Source organism: Zonotrichia leucophrys, chromosome 3 (assembly GCF_028769735.1).
Source record: "Zonotrichia leucophrys gambelii isolate GWCS_2022_RI chromosome 3, RI_Zleu_2.0, whole genome shotgun sequence".
Classification (NCBI taxonomy): domain Eukaryota; kingdom Metazoa; phylum Chordata; class Aves; order Passeriformes; family Passerellidae; genus Zonotrichia; species Zonotrichia leucophrys.
Genome location: NC_088172.1, coordinates 346,475 through 372,253, shown reverse-complemented (window position 1 = coordinate 372,253; position 25,779 = coordinate 346,475).

The window sequence follows — 25,779 nt, the reverse complement described above, 5'->3', positions numbered from 1 at the left end:
GGCAAATGATATTACAAGTGTCTATTTTCTGTTTAACTGGAGTGTCTGGACTTATGAGTCTCACTCAAACAAGAGGAGATGCTGAAATTCAGAGAATGGATGGGGGTAAAAATAAAAAAGGACAGACATTGGAATCAAATAAAATAACCATCCACAGATGTCTGAGACACAGTCATGTATTGGATAGTAACTTCTCAAAATGTCTAAACAAAGACTATATTGTGCCTGAGCTCTTCACTGTGTATGTCTCCTCAAAATCTGTCTTCTTCCAGTGTCCATAAAACCATCATTCCTCCACCAGTTTCTATTGAAAATCTCTACTGAACCTGCTCTCTCAGGATTCACAAAACACAAAAAATTACTTAAATTTTTACTTCCCATAGCTTGTTCCTTAGAATATCTTCTCTAGGAGATCAATTTTGAGACCTCCCCGAGAAAGGATGAGGAAGGTTAGGATTGGACCTGGTCCATCATAACAGACTGTGCTAATTACAAAGCTATGGTAGGTAACTGCATTTTATTGTTTTTGTGGGTAACTATGGCACTCTGAGCAAGAAGTACAGAAGCCACACAGGCCAAAGGAGAGCAGATGTTAGCAGTTCGTCTTGTCTAATGGCCGGTTATCTCTCGGCTGTTTGAGGGGCCTGGAAAGGCCCGGAGTGGCCTTGGGGCAGCCCGCGTATCGAAGGACGAGAAGAGGCTTCAGTTCTTCTTTCGGTTTTTATGTTTATTAATTGTTTATCTAAAAGATTTTCTTTCAGCCCGACAGAGCTCTGCTCAGCAGCCAGCCATGAGCACACTGTCCTGCCCTCCGGACAGTCACCTATCTTTATACCCATGGTTACGTGTACAATATTTATCATTTTTCCCCAATACCATTTATTCTCATTGCTGGGTGCACTCTCAGTAATAACCAATCCAAAGGTGCCACCATCACCACAGAAGATGGAGGAGAAGAGGAAGAAGAAGAAGGACAGGACACGCCCCAATTCCTCCATCTTACTTCTCTAAACCCCCCTGTACAGAAATCCTAAACCCTGTGTCTCACCCTCTAATTAACCAATCCCTTCCCCATTCACCCCGGTGAAACCCTCCTGTCCTCATACAGGTGTCGTCTCCCGTGTAGGATCAAAGTCCAGCCACCAGACACTTCTGGAACATTCCAGGACTCCTGAGACCCCCAAGCTGGTCTCGGTGGCTCGGCACCTCAGGACTGAGATCTTGAGATCCGACAGTCTAATGGGAAAGATGCTGTCTTGAGTGGCTGCTCTCAGAATTATTCCTGGTTTGTTTTTGTTCCTTCATCCAACAAGTAGCAAATAAAAGCTCCATCAGCATCCCAGGAAGCAGAATACCACTTACTGGGCAAGTGCTTCTGTCAGGCAAATGTGTAAAAACCAGAATTCTGGCTTCCAGCTTTGGGGAGGGCAATCCCTGCAGGAGACAGCATTTCAGATATGCTCTGCTCTTCCACATTTCCTTATTGATTGGTTTGGGCATCCCAGCACTTAGTAAACTGGCAGCTGTCAATCTCACCTTGCTCCAAACTGAAATTAGCTTTGCAAATTCTGGTTTTGGACACAGGCTCTGAGGTTGGGGCTTTTGCATGCCACATTTCACAACACTCAACTTCTTTCATTTGAGCAAGATTTAAATTGAACTCTTCTTATTCCACAGTATTTTCCCTCAAACTCCCATGCACAATTTTAGACAGAAAAATTCATTTTATAATCTGCTTTAAAGGCTTTTTTTCATCATTTGAGGTTATCCTAGAGAAACTGCAATTCAGTGAAAAATACACACCTATACACATGTATGCACAAAATTCCCATCTTGACTGAAGTATTTAAAATATTAATACAATAAAAACACAGAACATTAAGAATGAAGCCAGCATCATTTGGAGCTATCTTTGCATATTTTATAGCTAGATACATACTTCTCTCAGGCAAAACCGTCTAAAATTCATTAAAATCCTCATTTACTCCCAGGAACAGTTTCACTCTTAGGACATCATATAAACAAAGAAAAACGCCCACACCAGATTATTTAACACACCATAGAAGAGGAATGTCTCCCAGCATGAAATGTTTCTCATCTGAGTTACCATATGCCTCCTACTCTTTATTCCATTTCTCCATCTCCTCTAGCATAAACATTTCCATCCATTAACAACCTTTCAAATTCTTTACACTTTAAATATTGTATAGCAACACATGTAAACAGAAATCTATGTTACTTTTATTGCACTCTTCATATAAATTCATAGCACCTGACACCAAAATCTCAGCTCAGTGTAGGAAATACATACCTGCTCAGCTGCAAAACTTAATATGAGGTAAATCCTGTCAAATGCTATATAAACCTGTACATTAAGGTAGCAATATTGTGCTAGAGCATTTCCTATGATTTCTCTTCCTAATTTCCTTCAAAGCCTCTCTGATATTTAAAGAGAAAAAAAAAGTTGGGTGTAGGAAGAAATTGCATTAACTATGTACTCTCTTAAATGCAAAATAAGAGCAGCCACAGAACATTCCTGGGCTTGACAGGCTGGAGCACAGCCAATAAAATGAATGAAGTCCCATTAAAGTCGATGTGCCTGAATCCTTCTCACAACCTAAGTAATGGAGGGAAAATAGGGAAACTGCTGCTTCAGAAACCTGTTAAAGAGGCACTAAAAACCATATCTGTGTCAGGAGTACAGCGTACAGCGTAAGGGGTTTTTATTGAAAGGACAGTTTTCACAGGAAGATTTATTTTTCTAATAAATGTTTTTTTTTTATTCCTTTTCTCAATGATTAAAACCAATCCACCACAAAACTTAAACTTTTACTTCTGACTTGTTAAAGCTCCATCACAGTGCAACTGATGCAGAAATTGTCTTTTGTGTCAGTTCAGCATCAAGCAGCATTTCCTCAGCCACTGACAGTGAAGTCAGTGTAAGGCTTGGGCTGGACCTTAGAGAATAAGCTCTCCATCACTTATTCCTGAAGATGAAGCTATCTGGTTCACATCAAATGAGCCATCATGCAGAAATCGGCCAACACAGGGACAGGGAGCCCAAAGTTCACACCTCTCATCAGAAAGTGAAGATTAATATTGTGACAATCAAGCAGTTTGATAAAAAAGCAAAATTCCATATATTTTGAGAAAGCAAATTTTTTACCTTTTTCAAGTGAGTGATTGTTCTGACATTTTTAATTCAGAGTTTTTGTGTGAAATCTTTCATTATTTTTATTAATCACAATGACTTATTATCTTCCTATAATTATTATCTTCTGAGATGTAGAATAACAGAAGGATCACCATAACTTCAAATTTGTATCTTACATTGTTTAAATATTACATTTATAATATCTATTACTGTATCTATAAATATATATAATTATGAATGTATAATGTTGTTTAATAACATGTTAATATTTATTTATTTATTTACTGTCTGTAAGATGTGCTTAAAACCCCTATTTTTTTTATGTTTATTTACTATTTAATTAAATTTATTCCTTTTCAATTTTGAAAACTTTTGAAAAGTTTTGGAATTAAGTATGTCCCACTCTGATTTAAACAACTCCCATGTTTCTACATCTGTACTGTTCTTATTCAACAAATCTGGTGCTACTGAAGTTTAAGAATTAATAAAATCATCCCTTATGGAAATCCAGTATGAAACCAGAGTAAATGCCCCTGATTGCAAGCATAAAAATATAGAGTGCTCTTAACTCACTGACACAACTTTTCTGCCATAGCAAAGAAAGAATAATCTCATTTTTCGATATGATTTTAAGCAGAATTTAAAAAACAACAATGATTAAATAAATCTTTCTAATTGGATGTAATTTGGTATTTAAATTAAAATGTCAACTTTAAACTACCTTTTTCAATTTAGTGTTATATTATAGAACTTAGCATCTTATTAAAGGGAAACCTTCTCCTTAAAATAGCATGGCCTGCAAACCTTATCTTAAACTATAAATTAATATAGTACTTTGGGTTGCCAAAAATGTTAGCCATTCTTTAAGTCTTAACTTGCCATTCAATTACATATTAATGAATGCCCTGTAGAATTACAGTTTATCATTTAATGTTTACAATTTATTTTCTTGCAATTTCAATTACTGTTATAAAAGTAATTACTGTTATAAAAGTAGCAAGGGAACATTAGTAGTAATACATGGCCATCTTGATATAAAAAATTATGTAAATAACTATATCCCTTTCTTAAATTTTAAAATCAAGCAGTATTTCGTTCAGTTAATTATGTCCTTTATAGTGTTAATATTAGTGTGTAAAATTTTACTCCAGTTATTCTGGCTCCAATTTTACTCCGTAGTTTAATTATATTTGGGTTTGGTTGGGGTTTTTTTTGGTTTTTTTGGGGTTTTTTTTTTGGGTTTTTTTTTTTGTTTTGTTTTTGTTTTTTAATTCTTCCATTTATGAAACAACTACTATTTACAGGAATGAAATAAAAATAATTGCAGTAGCTGCAAAGAATGTGCAGTGTGGTTCTTTGTCTCCGGGCAAACTCCAATATTTTTAGTAATTTACGCAATTCCATCTAAATTTAAACCTGTCCATATAAATTCGTGATCAAAGTTAACTACATTTTTCAAGATACACCTCCTGATCTCCTCTTTTCCACAGAAAACCACAAAACGGGTAGCCTCATAATTGTTTGTTTCAATGAGGGCAATTTTTTGTTAGAGACTCTGATTAAGCTAGACTAGCAGTATTATATATGATTATTCTGATTCCATGGTTTAATTTCAGGTCCAGTTCAAGATTCCCTATACTTTAGAATACAACTAATTTGAATATTCTAAAAATATATGTCTGGTAACAATCCATGGGATTGGAGAATAATTCTGTACAATAGCATGAAAATCTGTATTTTCTTTCTCCCTAAAATTTTAGGTGAAACTTTAGACTTAGACATCTTCCTGAAAATATCAATTTGGTGCATTCTGTTTTACTTAGAAAATGGATAATTCCAAAGAGAGCCATTATTCAGTATAGTGTATGTTATATACTTATAAAAATCTCTAAATTATTATTTAGCCTATAAGCCTTTAAACACATATCAGGAAACACTGATTTTTCAAACACCATAAAAATAGGTACATATTGGTATTGAAAAGGCTACAATAGATCATTTTAACAGTTCAGTGGAAACAATCTTTTGAATTGAGAGCATCTGACAAATTTATCAGATTGTATAAAATTTCTCGTTTTGATTATTTTTATGAACAATTGACAATAGGACTGAAGTTTTGAATGTTCTAAGCAAAAATACTCTCAGCACTAAAACTTCTCTAAGCAGGGGTTCCATTAGAACAGAAGGGGATCATTATGCTTTCCTAGTCAGCCTTATGCATGGTGAAATTTCATGTTCTCTGCCACTGCACCTCAGAGTGTTCAGTGTTTCCTCTCCAGATAGTAAAGTTACATCTATAAAGTCAAGATAAAGTTCAAGTTCAAGACATGCAAACATGTGTGCTGTTATATATAAGGTCGCTATTTGCCTGTTCTTAGGTTACATTCTATTGCCTTTGCAGTAAACAGCTGGTGACCAACCAGTGGAGTTGTCTTTTCAGTATCTTGAATTCTATGAACTATTCAGCACCTTGTTTAAACACCTGACAACTAGAACTTAAATCTTAATTTATGAATATGCCTAAAAGTACATACATCTGGTGCCATCTGAGATATCCTTGGATATGCAACATCACCACAAACCTGACAGATATGGCACAGGACTGGTATGAGATCCTCATCCTCCTGAAAATGACCTCGTGGCTTTTCTGTGGGATACATGAGGTTACCTCAAAGGTTGCAAGGGTTTGTGTTTAACTCACTGTAGCATTCTTCTACAATATGGATAAATCCTCATGTCTCATTTCTAATGTGAATCCAGTGAGAGTTTATGACTGTAAGCATCTCAAATCTATGGCTAGGTTTTAAGTAATTAGTTTGCTACATAGCTGGGCTATAAGACAATGTGGTTGGATTAAAATAAAATATATCCTTTCTCTCTTTACATGTATATGTCTCAGTATAAGCTCATATTTGTTTTCATCATTTTGAATGACTGAGACTTCAACCATTCTATCTAAAATCTTAAACTTATTAGCAATCCCAGAAATGCTGAAGTAAATCCTCTTTGCTCCTCTGCACAAAGTCCATGCAAAAATTTTAAATGTTTACCAGTTACTTTTGCTGCGGAGAAAATGTAAAATCTATCCTGTTCACCATGTACCAAATAATCCTGATCTTGAAAGAATGTTTCCATTCCTTGTAGATGAGGACACAGAAAAAATATTATATTATATTACATTATATTATATTGTATTATATTCAATATGTCTTTTATTATATTCAATTGTATTATATTTCTTGTATTGTATTAAATATTTCATGTATTTTCCTTTAGAAAGGAAATAAGTTAATGGCTGTTTTTTCCTAGACACAAGTTTTTCTCAGGATTTGGTAGGATAGAGCAAATACTGTATTTTAAGTAAGCATATTTCAAAGATGACTCTTCTGGGATATTTATTTTTCAACTTAAAACATTCCAAATATCAGTGAAAAAAACAGCAAAATTAATGGCTGATCCATTCCAAAGCTTCTCTTTTTGAAGTTATAGGAAAATATTGATAACATTCCACATAGTAATAAACTGTTTCTTTTGTTGCCCATTCTATCACAACTATGCTCTGCTCAGTGGATAATGGCATCCATTTCAGGAAATGCATAGAGATTTAGGATTCAGCTGAAAGTCCAGCAGTCCAGTACAGGCAGAATGGACCATCTTCTGGAGGGGTACCTCTGTCTTCATATCAGTAACAACTGGCTTAAATTCTTAATCATTAGCCAGGTGAAATACAGATTCAACCCTTACTATTTATCCTGATCAACCTAGGGTGAGATTGAGCTTTCAATAGTAGTAATATCTAGTTACCAAACAAATATGAGCCTTCTCTTCCTAGAATTTCTCAGATTTTAAGTTTGTGTTAAATATTAAAAGGGGAATGACTCTCAGAATCAGAGAATTGAAAGGGACTTTTGAAGAACATGTAGCCCAAAATCCCTAAAGTACGCACATTTTCCACTAGACCAAACAGAGCCCCATGCTATTGACCTTGACTGTTCCCAGGGATGACATGTCTACCAACTCTTTGGGTAACCTTTTCCAGTGTCTCACCACCCTCATCATAAAAAAAAAAAAATATTCTTTATATCTAGTCTGAATCTACCCTCTTTTAGCTTAAAGCTATTAACACCTTGTCCTATCACTACAGGCTCAAGGAAAAAGGCAGTCCCCATCTTTCTTATAAACCATTTCTAAATATTAAAAGGCTGTTATGAGGTGTCCCTGTGTCCCTGTATATTTTCTTCTACAATCTCATATTGAGCATGAGATGAATAAATATCAATGCTTTTAATTTCAGTAGTCCAGCCTTTGTGTCATACTTAGGACATTTACTTTAACTTTGCTTATGGAAAGAGTCAAAATCTGTTAAATGTCTGACAACATCCTATTTTCTGTCTGAGCAAGATTCTGCACCAAGAGTAACAATTGTCACTGAAAGTATCTCTCTGCATTTGGAGAAAGTCTTTCAGAGATTAATAGCTTGTCACAAAAAGCTCACTCTGGTAACAGTCATCTATAAAATCAGATGTTCCAACCTACAGGCACATTTCACGCTCAATATCAAGTGTATATGCACACCTGACAGGCCCATGTAACAGTATGGAAAATATCTATATTTTAGGAGAATCTGTGAAGGATGAGAAATTAGTTATCATAGTGGATTGACCTTGGCTGGACATCAGGTGTCCTCCCAAGCTGCTCCATCTCTCTACTCCTCAGCTAAACGTGGGAGAGAAATACAACAAAAGGCTCATGGGTCAAGATAATGGCAGGGAAATACCATTCATCTGTTACCATTATGGGCAAAACAGTCTCAACTTGGGGTAAAATAGCTTCATTTATTGCCAGTCAAATTAGAGTTATATAATGACAAATAAAACCAAATCTTAAAAACACCTTTCCTTCATCCCTGCCTTCTCTCTGGGTTTAACTTCATTCCTAAATTCTCTCCATCTTCCCCATCAGCCGTGCAGGGGTATAGAAAATGGGGATTGTGGTCTGTTCATCATACATTGCCTCTGCCCTTCTTCCTTCCTGAGGCAAGGGATTCCTCATACTCTTCCCCTGCCCCAGCATGGGGCCCTTCACAGAGAACACAGCTCTTAATGAACTTCTCCAGTATAAGCCCCTTCTACAGGCTGCAATTTTTCTTTAATTACTCCATGGGATGCTGACTTGCAGAAACAGGCTGCTCCAGTGTGGGTCCCCTGCGGAGTCACAAGTCCTGTCAGCAAACCTGCTCCAGCTTGGGCTCCTCTTCCCACTGGTCCACAGGTCCTGCCAGAAGCCTGCTCCAGCACAGGCTTCCCATCAGATCACAGGCTTCTTCAGGCATCCCCCTGCTTTGGCATGGGGTCCTCCATGGGCTGTAGGGAAACATCCTGCCTCACCATGGCCTGCACCAGGGCCTGCAGGGAAACATCCTGCCTCACCATGGCCTGCACCAGGGCCTGCAGGGAAACATCCTGCCTCACCATGGCCTGCACCAGGGCCTGCAGGGGAATCTCTACTCCAGCACCTGGATCACCTCCTCTCTCTCCTGCTTCACTGACCTTGGTGTCTGCAGAACTCTTTCTCTCACATATTCTCACTCTTTTCTCTGGCTGCAATTGCTGTTGCACAGGTTTTTCCTTCCTTACATCTGGGCCTGACCTTGGCCAGCAGCGGGTCTGTCTTGGAACTGGCTGGTGTTGGCGCTGTGGAACATAGGAGAAACTTCTAGCAGTTTCCTAAAGATGCCCTCCACTCCTAAAACCTGGCCACTCAAGCTCAGTACAATTTCAGATTAATTTAATTAAATAGTCATAACTATAGTCAGTTTGTCTTTAGGAATTTGGTATAACCTAGACAGACAGGCTCGTCCAGAGTATACTAGCTATCTGTCTTTTATATATTTATCATAGGAAAAGGTGAATTGTCCCCTGAAATCTTTCAGTGTTGACTTCAGAGATAGCCTAAACAACTAATTTAGGTTAAGAGATTTACGTTCTAGAAGCCTAAAGTAATACTGGATTAATGTCACTCTATTTGACATGCTTGGCATGAAAATCAACATATTCATCAAGTATTGCTACAAATTAAGTTTTTATCTAACAAGGTCATTAACCTTAGTGCTTTTGGTTTTTTCTTCAAAGGAAAATACTAATGGCAACTTTTAGAAAATGACACAGATATTTATGCCGCTATTTAACTCTGCCCATTCCAAGTCATATTGGTATGCATTTTTATGCAATGACTGACCTGATTTTAATAGTTTTCATGACACATTATCTGTTTTATCCAAAAGCTGATTGTGATACAGCTACACAAAGGTAAGCACAAACAAATTTTTTAAATTCTTAATTCAAAAAGAGGGGGTTTGTATTTATTATAAAAATATCCTAGTGGACAAAGAATCGGGGAGTTGAGCCACTGATTTCAACAGGGCCAGCATGTTTAACCAGGATGCTTTTAACAATTAAATCTAATGAAGGGGAACAGATTGTCCTTCTGTAACTTGGATTCCTGTAATTCTGAATGAATGCTGTAGTGTCTAAAAGGACCAAAACTACTCTTCACCAAGACACTTTTGTCGTGTACATGCTGACAGATTCTTCTGTGGTGTGAATACCTGTTACTTTGCGATCAGCCATCAGTCCTTTCTTTTGACTGGAGCTGTTACTTAGTCATTACCTTCTACAGGATATTTCTTTATGAAAAAAGTCAGAGTCTTCTGAAAACTTTTAATAGCCTACATTGTACAGATAACTGTTAGAAAGTGTTGTCACCTACTTTCCATCTACTCTTAAAACACTTTCCAAATTACTTTTATTATTTGTGTGACTGCAGATTCTTTCTCAGGCTCATGTCATATCACGCCATTGAACTTGGTTTATTATATAAATAAGGCATATAGCCTACTGCAGACTACATATGTTTTTCCCTTTTCTATACACAGTATCCAGTACTTTTAATGATATCCTTGGAGAGCTAGTCAAAGAGATTGGGGGTAGAAATGTGCTAGTGACTGTAGGTTCAGCTGGAGCTCAGAAAGCATACAGGGTAGGATTTGTGGTACTTTGTTTGCTGGTCCTCCCTGAAAAACTCTCTGTTCAGACTAATGAGGTGAGCATCAAATTGTGCCACACATTTGACAGACGTGTAAAAAGTCTCCCTTGGGCTGAAAAATAGAATCAAAAAGAGCCGAAAAAAGGGTAATATGACAAATATCTTTAGAATCACTGAGTCACCCTGATCATATCTGTAAGGCAGAATGAAAATAGAATAAAGTATTATAAGAATAATTTATACGTCACACTTTATTCAATTTGATTAAACTTGTTCCATGTAGGTAGTGTTACTAAAATTCCACAGAGTTCCACTGCTTTTGTGTTCATACATTTCTTCATCTTTCTCTACTGGATTATGCCACAGAGGAAAAATTAAAAAACAAATACAAAATAGTTGTATGTTTTTAGTATGTATATACAGGGGAATCTACTAAATTATGAACATAGTGCTGTCTCAGAACATCTGACTACCATTTAAAACACCTAATGGAACCTATAGCAAAAATGTATATGGTTTGACAACAGTCATTATTTATGACTCTGGAGAAGAAGCAATATGTCTAAACCTAAACACAAAAAAAAATCTAAAAGTCTACTTTTGAAGAATTTGAGGGAACACCTGTGTCTTAATACAGTTAAATATCCAGACTTAGTATTGAAAAATGTGAATTAAACACATTATGGACATTAGCCTATCAAAAATCATAACCAAGTATCGACTTGTTTACATATTATCAGATATTTGATTAGTTCTGATACATAATGGATTTGATGCACAAACCACTCTGGATACACTGAGTCAATAGCAGTAGAATAAGCAACCATGAATAACATCCTGCAAAAAGCTGTTTATATCTACCAAAGTAATTTTACAAAGGAGAAATACAAACATTTCAAAAGAATTCTTCCTCAGTCTGATTTTCTTCTGCTTTGAAAGTAAGCACATTATGATTGTGTAGCATCTGGAGTCCATTATATTTTAATTATATTCTATACAAGTGATTCTTCCTCTCAAAAAAGTACTTGATAGATCACTATTTCTTATTTATTCTGCATTGATCATTGTAGATTTGGCTTTTTTCATTTTCAGACCCAACTAAATAACACCAGGAAAGAAAGATGATAAAAGTGGTGATGAGAAGTCTCAGAGACTCAATTTAACATTATGATTACATTATGTAGTATTCACTAAAAGAAAATCTGCAGAAACATAGACATAAACAGCAAAGTCATCTGGAAACTGCTAGAAAGAAGGTTCAAAAGGCTCAGAGCAAACATTCAGCCGTGATGGAGACAGAAATTATAATATAGAATTTAGTAAGTCATTGCAAAAGGCTGCCAAAGGAAGGCAGAGGCTCTCATTTCTCCAAGTTTTCATACTTTCTAGAAAACCTCTAATGAAAAATGTCATTCAGTCTAAGCTCTTGAATGGACTCCATTTGCCCTGTATTTATAAAATTGCAATTGTACAATCATTTAAAATAACCATAGATAAAAACTTTTTGGGTTATCCTCACTATGGATTAAAAGCATAAAGATAGGAAAAAAATCACTATAAAATAAATAATCCTGAAAGGACCTACATTTACTAGCATAGCTTGAATATCACCACTAGGTGCAATAGAAGGAATAGTTGGCAGTCAAATAAAACTTAGGTTAACAACTCAACCTCTTGCAATCTTTGATGGTAGCATAGCTGGGTTTCCTGTACTCCTGTGCATAAGGAATGAATGCACAGAGCAAAGAAATAAATTCTCTGCTCTCTCCATCTTTCCCATTCTTTTATGCATGAGTAGCTTATATAGGAAACTTAACAGTAAAACTTTAATTTTAATTTTAGATAAGACAAATTTGAATTTAAACTGCAATGTAAAAACAATAAGCCACTATATATTTTTATTTCAATGAAAAAAATCTAGAGGTAAAGACTAGAGTTAAAGGTTCTGATCATTCAAAATTATTAAACTACTCAGGTACTTTTTCTTATTATAGTTCCTTAGATACTCAAAATGGCAGGGAGAGGGCGAAGCTTTCCCTGCTTCTCCTGCAATATGTTGCATGCAATTAGTACCTTTTGAGAAAATGTCACTTTGCATTCTTGGTTTCAGATGCTCAGATAGTCTGCATGCAGATGGCAGATTAAGACCTTCATAAAGTTAATCATATGAAAGCAGAGGAAAAAAGTTCTCCTAGAGACTCAGTTGAATATGTAAATATAGAAGAACATAATTTGCTCAGCATGAAATGGAAACATTTTTGCTTTAAGGGTGATGCCTAAAAAAAAGCTTAATATTTCAGTAAGTTTGTTTAAAATAAAGCACTTGAGGGTCATGACATTCACAGTGTTTCAACTTTAGCATCAATAATTTTTTTTAATTCTTGCAAAATGTCACATAATGCAGACATAATATCATGCTGATGAATCAATAGTCTTAATACTTATAACTGTCACGAAATTTCACATTTAGTTGCCAGTTCCTTTTTAACAATATATACAGTTCATTATAAAATTGAATATATCCATTATTAAAGTTAATAGTGAAATGGGATCGTGAAAAGTACATAAAAATATAAAATATTCTTAGATTGTGTATATTTAAGATTGGTTTCATATGGAGCGCAAATTTGATAGCACGATATTTGTATTTATCAGAGTAGAAATTTATTTTTGTTACATGAAAAGTGGGGTATAAACAATTTTATTCATTTATGGATGTAATATGTAAATTTTAAGAATTTCCTAAGTTAAAGCCAAACTTAGTACTGTCTGATGAGCTTAATTCTTAAAACATCACAAGTCCAGGAGGAATTAAGTAGTAACCCAAAGCAATGATGTTCACTAAGCTGTATAAATTTAACTATATAACATTCATGAATATACAAAATGTGAATTCAAAATTTCTTACAGACTAGTTTTAACACCTAATCTAGTCAGAAAAATTATGTTAAAAAAAACAGTCTTTGAGTTATAAGAATTATCCATATTTGTACTTCATTTTCTTCTGTATAGTTTATCCATTAAAACTGTTTAGATAGACCATGAAAACTTAACTCTGGACAATCAAATATAGTGTAATATTTTCTCTTTTGAATAAATATCAAAGACAGGAAAAAATGTAAACCCAATGGTCTTTTATGCTGAGCACTGTAATTTAATAGTAAGCCAAATTAGCATAAACAGCCACATAATCAGGCCTTCTGTATTGATGCACGTTCCTTTTAATATCCTCTCACATGACCACCATGCAGCTTTTCTGCTTTCACCACCACCACTACTGCATCAACATGTCACCTAAATAACTGCAATTAAGCATTCTCTGTAGCTGCTGATTACAGGATGCTGATGAACATTCCCAGCGGATTTAGCAGACTCTTTCATAACAACGACAATAATTATCTCATATTATAATGTCTGTGCTTCTGAAGACTTCTTAAATAATCTAAAATTTTAATTGTACAGACGGTTGATTAATTCAGCCTAAAGTTCAACAGGAGCTTAATCAAAAAGGCTCAAGTATCATATCACTGACATCTATTAAGCAATGGTAATATACATCCCAGGAAATAAATACTTAAACTACTTGGTCTTTCAACCAAAGTAAACTTTTAAAAGGGTCCACTGCCCTTTTGAAAAGAGCATTGGAACTTCTTATGTCACTTTCTATTCCAAAGAAAGAAACAGTTGTTTTCCTTCTTTTTAGTGGGAATTTCTTAATTTTGTTGAGTTCCTTGTACTTTGCATTGAGAATAATGACATTCAAAAAGCCGAAATGCAGAATCTATGTCTAAAATAAAACTGTATTTATCTTTATGATTTTGAAAACGAATGGATTTTTTTTTAACTGAAACCAGGTGAATTCAACTGTACAATACTCACCTGGACCAGTACACCATTTTAGAGGATCTCTAAACTCCTTACAAACTGTATCCATTACATTATATTTTCTTCCTTTTACTCCTGCATAGAAAAAGTATTCCATGCAATGAGTAGGAATCCCTTTGGTTTATCCCATGACAGATGGCTTTAGAGGGTACATTTCTTTAAATATGTCTACATCTGCAGAAAGAAATTTTTAAATTTTGTTTCCTAATTGTGATCCATGTTCAATGCAGTCAAATAATTTGTTAAATCACACACAAACATGCAATCTATGACAGCTTTCTCTAAAATCAGTAAGGGCCGTACATATTAAGATGAGGTTTGTATGTCAGAAAAGACTAGTGTAGAACCTGTGATACTAATTTCTGGCAATTTTTAGAAATTACTAATCATTTCTACCTTTCCTATCAAATGCTGCAGAACATAACACATCTCAGCATAACTACTTTCTGAAAAATCTGCCTCTTCAGTCTCTCATATATTTTCTTACCAGGTATTTTTATCGTTTTGTATTACTATATTGCTGTAGATAATAGCCAAAATGGCTATAGAGCTTCTTTCCATTGCAATCAAATTGCTATTAAAATCCCCACCATATATATTTGTATAAACATCAGTCATTCAGTGTTGCTTCACTCTAATCCACCCCAAGGAATTAACAAGAACCTTCGTTAGCCCTCCTCTGGGGTATGTTGTAACATAGGTGTGTTTATTGCTCAGGTGAACAGCTCGTGGTCAGGTATTTGAAATTATAGGAAGAGAAATGAAGCAATTCCTATGCTTGGGCGCTTCCTAGGGTCTGGCTTTAAGGGTGTTTCCAAAGTGTTACTATCATACCTTCCCATCCCATTCAAAATGCACTAGCAAAAGGAGAATATAATTTCAACAGCGGAACAAAGCCCCAGCTTGCAAACACAAGCTTTAAATCCTATGCTGACAAGAGTTTTTGAGAGGGATGGATGGAAGGAGTTAGGAAAATTAATAGATTCTATCATAAAGCAAGAAATAGGAATGATTCTTTAAATCAAGTTATTTTCAGACATATTCTCCTCTTTTCTTCATTACTTTTGCTCTTCAGTCTTGAGATGCTCTGGCCTTCTCCAGCTGTTACCGTTGAAAGCTTTTTTGAGAGATTCTGTTGACCTTTAAGTTCCAGGCAGCAGTTAAGTTTACCTATGGTAGCATATCCATATGAATAGTCTGGGAAAAAAAAAAAAAAAAAAAAAAACAGGTCATTTTTGCCCTTTAACTCCCTATAATACAAGAGAAAAGAGTAAGGGTGGAAGGAAATCAATCGTAACTTATCCCTTGACGAATATCAGCAAACACTGTGTCACAAAACCAATGTGAAGAAATGGAGTATGGATTTTCTGCTGACATTTGTAAAGTGTTTGTGTCAAAGTATTTTTCTAATATAGCAAAGGTTACAGTTTAACAAATTAAAGCACATGTTTCTTTTGAACTGACATGCTGGTCATTTGGGTTAATTTAAATGGCTTGTGTTTTTCTAATAAACTCTCAACCTAACCTACTGTGATTATGGCCAGTCATTGCATTAATCTGCAATAAGTAATTGCTTTTTCATCAAAATGAGCTGAATGACAACAGTGTAATAGTCCATGACATTATCTAATAGAATTTGGAAGAAATACTATATGCCATTTAAAAATGTGTCCAGAAGTGAATTTGCATTGCAAAAACCCAGGCAATGATTTAGGCTTAATATCTCTAATTTCTGTGGGCTAAAGTACTCTTTGATATTACAGGAATTCATGAATGAAATAACTATTTTCATTAGTTATAGCTTCTATTGCCGAGCTTCCTATGAAAGACAAAGCCTGTCTGTGTTTTCCTAATCTCCATGACTCAATTTACTTTAAATTAGTTTATATGTATAAATATAATTAGCACTTTTGAATTATAGTGTGATAAACTATAAGGAAGATACCATAAATGCTAAGGTATAATTGGACTGTCATGTATTATGTCATTAATCATCATCCTGGGAAATTAATTCCACTTTTACTAAGAATTGAACACTAAATATAATTTTGCAAGACTTTTCTGTGTGCTACTCACAGAGTTTTTTGATTCACATATGCATGTCTCTTGACAAATCCTTCACAAATGTAATATCATTATACAAGTAGGTTCTATAATGTTTTGTGTGGTTCATGAAACTATTTTGATTTCCTAGAAGACAGTTCATTAGTAGTGCTAATGCATTTCTTTATATGAAAAAACCCCAAACAGAAACCTTTTTCTGTATTGAATAACAAATATCTTTTCAGAAGTATGTTTTTCAAATCATAGATGTACATTTTCCAAACCATCATTTTCCTAAGGGTTGAGATCATTTGGATGTCAAAGCCATAGAGTGGATTCATCTTTTTTAAGTCTGAAGATTGCCGTGAGATAATAAAAGAAGGAAATTTAGTATTCAGGTGTGATCTAACTGGTCCCTAACAAGAATGGTTTCTCTCAGTATGTGTAAACAATATGTGTTAACTGTAATGCTGACAACTTTAAGTGACCATCTTTAAATTATTTACAGTGCTACACATGAGCAAAATGGTTTTTAGTTTTCCATTGCATTTGGTGTCTGGAGAAAAACAATGAAATATGCATTTCCCAAGACTTCAGCATTTAACTAAAACCTTCACAGATTTTGCCTAACTCCACATACATACATACAGCAAGTATGTGAATGGTGTAGGAAAGGCCTGCCAGGAAAATGAAGAGTTTGAAGAGCATAAATAAAATCTATGTAATTCTGAGGTTGGATTCTCCTATAAGGTGAGGGGGGACCATGTGTTCTCAGGATTCCTTCATAAGTGAAGAGCATAACAGGACCCTGCTTTGTACTCTTTGGCCTTGCAGGAGCATAATTTTTAGTGACAAGGTTTTATCCACCATGAAAGCAAACCAGCAAAATGCTCCAGAAACTCCTAAACTTTAGATTGTTTTGAACAGAAATTCAGAAATTTTGCAAAATTTACCTTTCTTACCTTTTTCCTGTCCTCTGAATTACTAGGGTTATTTCCTTATTACCCTGTTTATTTCAGGCCTTTCAAACCTGCTGTGTTTCTCCAGTCTTTGCAATGTTGCCTTCCACAAACTATGAATTAATTTTAAAAGAAACAACTGTGGTACTGCAGGGTGGTCCTGGATCAATGCACATGGTGGAAAACACACAATAATAAACTTGTACGTGATGGCAATGCTAACATGAAACATACTTCTAATTCATTTCATCAGCACAGTTCCCAGAAAGAAACTAATAAAGCATAAAGGACTTTTGTTTATGGGAACCTAAAAAAGAAGCAGACTCAAAACTGCCTCTGTTATAAGCCAGTCAAAGAATTAGCATGAGAATTTCAAGTTATTTAGTATCAGAAAAGGCAGAGAGCTGACAATGACAGTGTGCTAGCAAAAAAAAAAAAAATAAATATAGGAGTGGAAATGAATTTACATAAACTTCTGACTGATGCCTATGGCCTCTCTGATAAAACTGAGCTTCTAACTGTAGAAAAATATGGGAAATCACTTCACCAGCATCAGAATTCCTCCCACTCTGTTGCATCTAACAGTTTCAGTTCTTCTCAGACAGACGAATGACTGAACAGTAAAATGTCCCTGGGTCACTGATCTTGAGGGAGGGAGTGGTGAGAGGTGTTTGCTGAGTGGATAGAAACAGGAGGAATTCCAAAAAGATCAGAAATACGCCTTAAGTCATAGGGGTTGGTTCAGGACAGTAGCTGAGGAAAGATACTATTCTACTGCATTTCTAGGACATACCAAAGTGTGCCCATACTTAAAAGGATGGATACTTTCATTAATGGAACATATGTATGACTAAAATAAAGTAATATTAACATTAATATTCATCTGGCAATAGAAGAAGGAACAATCTAAGACCACAAAGAATTTGTACACATTTTTCTGCAGCTGTTCAAATGCAAGGTGGAAACCTTGTCTTTATCTATTAAAACATTATACAAGAAATTTCCAAAAGCAAAGTTTACTCTAGAATGTAATCAAGAAAAGTTACTAATCCAAAATTTATCTTCAAAACAGGTGTTCAAAGAACACTATTTCTGTAAAAGCATCATTTCAAAGATGCACTTACTTGGGTGCCTACAGAAATAGACAGCTCTTGTTCAGAGTATTTATGCATGTATACAGATCAAACAGATCAAAAGAAAATGTCCTTACTGATACAGAGTTCCTAACTGGTTTCCTTGATTTACCAGTTTTGATGCTGAACAAAGCTTGCTGCCAATTGACTTGAACTCTTTCCATTTCATACATATAAATAAGATTTGAATTATTTATTTTGGATATAATTTACTTCTGATTGTAGAGAGGGCTATCACTTCTCATACTCTAGACTTTTGAAATATAAGAAGTCATATGGGACTGCTTTTTATGAAGGGCTCCTAGTGACAGTGTTCTTAAACAACTGTGATGTTCTTCTATTTTAAAAAAAACCCATTTAACATTTGTTATGTATCTGGTTCACCTACATCAGATAAGACTGTCCTTTCTGCCCTGAAGAATTCCCTTTTCATGTCCTTACCTGATCTGTCACAACTTTCAACATAATCAGAATTTTAATGCACTTTAACCTAAATCACAGTCACTTGCTCCTATAAAAAGCATAAGACTGTAAAATTGGATTAGCACCATAGAGTGCAATATGTAATTTTAAATCCATATAAAATAGGGTTGTAAACCAGCATTTAGGAAGTTTTGACTCCAATAAGATTTGACAGTGAAAGAAAAAGGAAGAAAAACAAAACAGTGCTTGATTTCATAGTAATGGTCTATTACTACTTAAGCTCTGGACTGTGATTATAAAGCATTTAAATTTTTTCTGTGATAGATATTTGATGCTTAACTAAGAAAGTAGGTTTTGTAATAAAATAAACAAAAATAGTTTGTAAAGGAGGAAGCAAGTTCATAACATTAATAGATGCGCAGCACTTAAAAAATAATATGGTAATAAAATAGAAGTATCAAAATTGTTTCAAGGAATCCTCTGTGGATTCACATGTAAAGAAACAATGAATTTGGGGGAAAAAGTAGATGCAAAATCTTTTTAATGTGCATCTCTAAAAATTATAGGTTATATATGGTAACCTATATTTTACTACATACCAGAGATGTGTATTTCAGCTAGATGTCATCTGATTTGTTCTATTGAAAAGTGATTTTCAATACAGACAAATAACTTTGGATGCCTCTCTGGAATACCTTAATGGCTCATACTTTTAAAATGAAATCTGTGTGTGGTTTCTCAGATTAGCTACAGTGATTGCTTCCAAAAACTTTGTCCAACACAAACACAGGTTGGTAATCTTTGATAAAGAAAATGTAGCCCTCCTTTTCACCATTGTAATCCCAGTCTATATCCTTGGACTCTATTTCAGCTTTTCAAATCAATGTTCATTACTAGAATGCTAAACATCCTGCTACATATTTAAAAGAACTTATAGTGTATGGAGGGAAAAAAGCGGGGTCTATGTACTTATGGATGAATCTTTCCTAAAAACATAATACTGTTTTTGCTTTGAAACATACCAGAATTTAATCACAGAAAAATGTTCCCTTACAGAACAGTCTAAGACAAAATTGGACAGATTTGCTCATTCTTATCTCAATATCCATTTCCTAGAATAAAAAGAAGGTCATTACTTCTGCCAATATTTAGGACTGTGTATCTAAAAGTTGATCACAGAATTTCAAAGATACAGAATCCAACCTACAATTACACTTACCACTTAACTATTAAACTTAACCTATTTTTCATACACAGAGAAATCTTAAATGAAAAGGCAAATAAATATAAGTAATTAATCATTTCTAAAGCATGTGATGAGAAATTATACCTTTGGAGACCAGTTATTCTTATCTACATATTTTAGTGAGACTTGAAGCAGTCACTCCAGAGATCTACTTTCCCTTGATAAAGGTGATGAGTCCATACTTAGGTATCAGTTTAGACACAAGCAGCCTGAGAAGAAAAGACTTCTTGGAAAACTGCATATGTTCCTCTTGAGGAAAGCTGTCAGAGTTAAAAGCAGTAACAATAATGCAGGGCACGTAATGTAGGTAACAAGTCTTAGCAAACCTTGTCCCGTTCATTGCTTGCTTCAATTACAGTTTTCACCAAAGAAGCTCTTCAGAGGTTCCATCTTTGTCAAACAGTCAAATTCCAACAACTGTGTTATCTCTGAAATAAATTGGACCTCTTCACTTGTTCTTTAAGTATCTGGGGATATTTGCCCAAAGAATAACCTGTACTCTTATCTTTTTTTTCCATTTACTGTTTCATATTCTTTAGACTCATATTGGCATGAAAAAAGGTTAAGAACGGCCAGTGAAGTGTTATTCTGTCAGATTCAATTTGCTTATTTGTTCATAATTCACCAATCAGCTATGAAGAGGTTTCAAATACAAGCCTTTTGAGGAAGATATATATATATAATTGACCTCATTTTTTGGGGTTAACAGCAGCAGTACTTACTTGCAATCTTCACTAAATGTCCCATGGGTGTAACTCAACAGTAAATAATAAGTCACTGTATGTTATGGTCCAGCCATCAAATATTCAGTGATGGTTTGAACAGACAGTCTCACCAGGAGTGTGTGAAGGGCTGTAGCCTTATCATTTAACTTAGAGTATCTCACAGCCGCAAAAACTGGTTTTTCTTTTTAGAACTAAATGGTAACAGAATTCTCTGATTCTTATGTTCTATTGCGCAGAAAAGCCTCTTTGTTGTTTTGAATACTGGTGAAGTTTGCAAACAAATTCAGTAACTCCAAATCTGCTGTGCTTCAAACAAGTGCTGCCTGTAGCCACTAATTTGTTTATGTGCAATTTTGCACTGTGCTTTCAGAGAAAACAACTATCTTCAGGCTCTAATCCAGATATAATCATTATTTTTATTTTTATTTTTTATTTAGTGTGGAGAGCTACAGCATAAAGGCTGCCAACAACAATGACTGGATTTGAACATTTAGAAGTAAATTACTAAATATAATGAGATGTGGACTTAATTTGCATTTACTATTAAAAAAAAAAATAAAGAAACTGGACATCAGCCAGTGCTGTTAAGCCAGACTTATTACCACTCAGAAATGCTGTCACAGCTCATGTGTACATGGGACATTAGTCATGCATTTTGTTAATCTAACATAATATGGAATATAATTTATCAGGACATCAAAATAATAGCTTTTACTCCATTTTCCCATCTTTGTGAGGATATGCACAATAGACTCTGAAGTTATACATGCACTCTATTAGAGCTAATTGAAACTAGATGATACAATTAACGTGGTTCTTAGTAAAAAACATTAACACAATGTAAAATTCTAATCACAATAAAAGTGGGTAACATTGGAAGGAAATGTGGTGTATAACTGCAAAACATATTTTTAATTTATTGAAAAATCAAATTTAAAAAATAAAGATATAAAAAGGAAAATCAAAAATAATAAAGGGAAAATCAAAAATGTCAAAAGCGTCAACTAGACCAGCTATTTCCTCCATTTTTGATGACTGTCTCTTATTTTCATGGGGATGTGGCATTTCAGTCACTTCCAGAAATTATGAGTTGTCTAATTCCTCAAATTTAGATGCAACACAATAAAATGGAACAGGTGGTTGTGGTGTGAATGAGTGGCAATGACAATCCCTTCATACTATACACTGTGCTGTTATAAAAATTGAACTTTAAACATTCAGTACAGGAAAGTATCCCAGTAACGTAATGAGTCTCTCAGCTTCTCTGTAGAATATGACTAAATTTTAATGCAAGCAACGGTCAAAATTTCCATGATTGTAATTTCTGGCCTTTCCCAAAAAATTGCAATAAATCACTTGTTGGCATTTTGTTTTTCAGCTGATCTACTTTTTTAATATCTATTTCCTCAAGTTTCTTTTTTACAAATGCAAAGAAGAGCAACAGAAAAACAGCATTCAGGGTATTTGGCAAATGACAGTATGCTATGGAAATGTTTGTGGATAAACATCTTCAAAAGTGTAGTTCACCATAAAGACTGAGACTGTGTGGGTCATACAGATGAAATCAAGCACATTATAGAGTATAAATATAGGGTGATAAATAAAAACAGATTTGAAACTGATTAGACAGAAATAAAAAAAGTATTTTAAAAATATCACAAATTATTTTTGTGATGGCTTCTGGAGTGTAGCCTTGGAGACTGACTTACTGCAGGACGAGAAAACAACAGACAGCAGAATCTGTACAGAGAAATTTAAAGAAAAAAGAAAAAAAGCTCTCTTTTTATTTCTTTACCAAAATTCTAGAAGTCTTCAAGAAATCTGAATGTTTACCTGGATCTTGTAACAAGCATGACAAAAGTAAAATTTACCCATTTTAAGACTGCTGTGTAAAAGTTTTTCTCTCCTATAGGAAAGTTAGGGAGAGGGTTGAGTTGAATATCTGGATGGAATGATTGATAATGCTGTGGGAGGGGATGGAGGAGAGGTGGGAGACATGTCTTAAAGACCTGATTTGCTGATCCTTCTGGTCTGTACAGGGAAAGGAAGGGGAATTAGCAGCTGCTGCTCAGTGAATGCCATAATTTTTCCTTGTTCCTCTCAACAGAATGATCTGCTAAGCTTTTCAAAGGAAATGTAGGTATTAAAGCTCTGGCGGCCCCAGGCAGCTGCCTGCTCATTCTGCAGCTAGGTTATTAAAAAAGTTTTGAGGAGGCAGGATGGAAGCCATGGGGTAGAAGCCATGAAGATATAAAATGGGGAAAAAAGGAACACTGGCACTTTCAGGTGCTACTGTAAATTATTTCTGAGCTTTATTTGCATAGCTACTTGCACTGGAAGCAGGTATAGAATAATAATAAAAAAAGCATCGAAACTGAGTTTTTGTTTGTCCGGTGGGATGTACTTTGCTTTTCTCTCAGGTTTGTACTTTAAGGTTCCTGGAACCCTTGGAAAAGTCTGTGTGAATGCATTACTGCATGCAGCTCGATGCCATCTCATTGTCTGGCTTACTTATATGTTTTGGCGTGGATATGAGCACCAAGAAAATTTGAAGAATTTTCTGTGCAAAAGGGACAGAAACGTGTTTTAGTCCTGTTTTAACTCTGCAAGCGGTCAGATGGAGCAACCAAAAGCTCCCATTTCCTTTTCTAATTAAACTGAAATACCTGCTGCCCTGGATTTTTCTCTCTGAAATGTAAAATTGGCTGAAACAAGAGCTGAAAGAGATTTCAGTGCCTTTTCTCTGTGCTATGGGAAAACAAGTCCCCGTGCTGTGTGCTTTACACAGAAGTCTTTGCTTTCTGTTGTACCCCTTGATGCACAACACCTGCAGAGGCTGCAGGGACAAGCTCCAGAGACACATTGGCTCCCCACACCGGGTGAGGCCAAAGGAATTAGGATGTCACCTCATTTTTTGCACCCTTCTGGTGAGAACAGGCCTGCAGCTGTTGTGGCAGATCCCACTTGGGCTTCGTGTTTCCTGAGGAAACTTCTCTTCCCAAGTCATGAATGGCTATTGCACATTACTCTGAGCTTTGAGGTCCATCCATCCAAGGAAAATGCTGAAATGCATTAGATGGAAAAGGGATTTAGCTTCCTTTTTTTTTGTAATTTGGAACAAAGGAAAAAATATGGAAATAGCTGCAAACAAAACAGAAATTATGTATTGCAAGTGCACTTGCTGGGAAAAATTCATAAGGATTTTATTGAAAGCAGATGTTTCAGCTTGGAACATTAAGTCTGTTTTAGAAAAAAGCAGGAGAAAACGCATGTAAAATCAATTTACGTTTTCAGAAGACAACCCAATCATTTATAATCTTTACATCATTCATAATTAAGTCAGATTATTAGTCTAAAAACAGAATGAGTGTCATATAAGTACTTCTCTGAAAGCATCAGTAGCATACTTAATGCTTACTAGAATTTACTAAAGATGAGGTAGAAGAAAGATCACTCCAAAGAAAGAGAAGAATTCCATGATGCATTTTAGAAAGGAGTTGAATTTAGTTTTAGCACATTAGTATTGTACTATAAAATTGCACTAAATCACAGTAAGTGTTTTTAAAATGCACATAATGTGGAATAGCTTTATGTGCATTTGAATGTAGACAAAGTAACAATGAGAGGTCACTTGAAAAATACTTTTTTCTTTTTTTATCAAAGCTCTCTGATTAGAAATATATAACAGTAAGGCTTTGTGATGTTCATGCTCACCATTATCAATGTCTGACCTCTTGAATAACTAGAAGAAATGGAAAAAGCTATTTTAAACATTCTAGATTTCTATATAATAATGATAAGTAGTAACTTAGTAATTAGCCAAAGTATAAGGTTTAAGTAATGTAATTAATTATCTTGTAATTATATATAGCTTATATATATCTTGTAATTATAAATATAATGTAATTAATTATAATGTAAGTAATTATCTCTGTCTTAATATTTCCCAGATTACATTAAAGATTTTGATCCTTATTCATCCCCTTTTCACTGAAGGAGGAAAGGACTTAGTTCCAATGGGAATTCACATAGTATAAAATTCAAAACCAAGCCTTTTTCCCTCATAAAATAACGAACAGGGGAAACACAATTAATGTTTTCTCCATCAATTCTTTGACCGAATCCATCCTGGTTTCAAAGCCATGAAGAACAGGTGAGTTGCTGATTGAGCAAGGTTGAGACATTTTTCATTCAAGCAATTCTTCTGGATGGATGGGAGGAAGACTTGCTGAAGGACAATGAGGCACTATTTTGTTGTGTTAAACAGTAACAAATACCAAGAGTGGTATTTGTTAAAAGGAAATAATAAAATAAAAGGGAATTGGATGTGATGAACAACATGGTCTGTGGCGGGGAGGGGGCAGCGAAGAACAAAGATAACTAACACCAAAACTACATTCTTCAGTTGGAGAATGCTTTAGTTGCTATCCAGACAACTGTTACATTTTTCTAAATTGATCATATATATTTGTCTTGTAGCTTCATTTATATGTGTTATTGTTTTATGCTCAAAGTACCTACTAAATGAATATTTTATCTATGAAGCTGTCTAGTACAAACACGTAGCAAGATCAGAAATTTCCATTAGCTTAAGTTAATGCTGTCTTTTAGTCTCAAGAGATATCAATAGTTATTTCAACATGGTCTATAAAAAGAAAATACACAAACACAAAAAGTTATTTTTTCTGAGTGTCATGTGTGGTTTGTGTTTTCAGATTGATTTAGGAATAAATTTGAGTGACAGCAGAGCTTACATGAAACAAGAGCTCAAAGTTAGGACCAAATAACTGGTAAGGTGTTTAAAAATTGTTTAGACTTTAGAAGTGTTTAGACTTTTTTTATATGTGAAGGTAAGACTCAGAAATGGGCTAGGGTGTTACTGACCACAGCTTTTGGCCCCTCAACACCTAGTGGACTTGACAAGCTTGAGCAGTGTGTCCATATTGTGTGACCAAGCATGGGGAAGGCTGTGGAGCCCAGGAATTGAGTTCACCAGAACTAATTCATAGCTCCTGGAAGTGTTGGAAAAATCTGAAGAAGGAATTCTCCTAATTTTTCTGGAGAGTGTATCTGATTGATCTTCTGAGTTTGACGCCATATGGACATCAGTTTTCACAGACTGAAAGTTTTTTTTGGAGATAAGATTGAGGTCTACATTAGATTACAG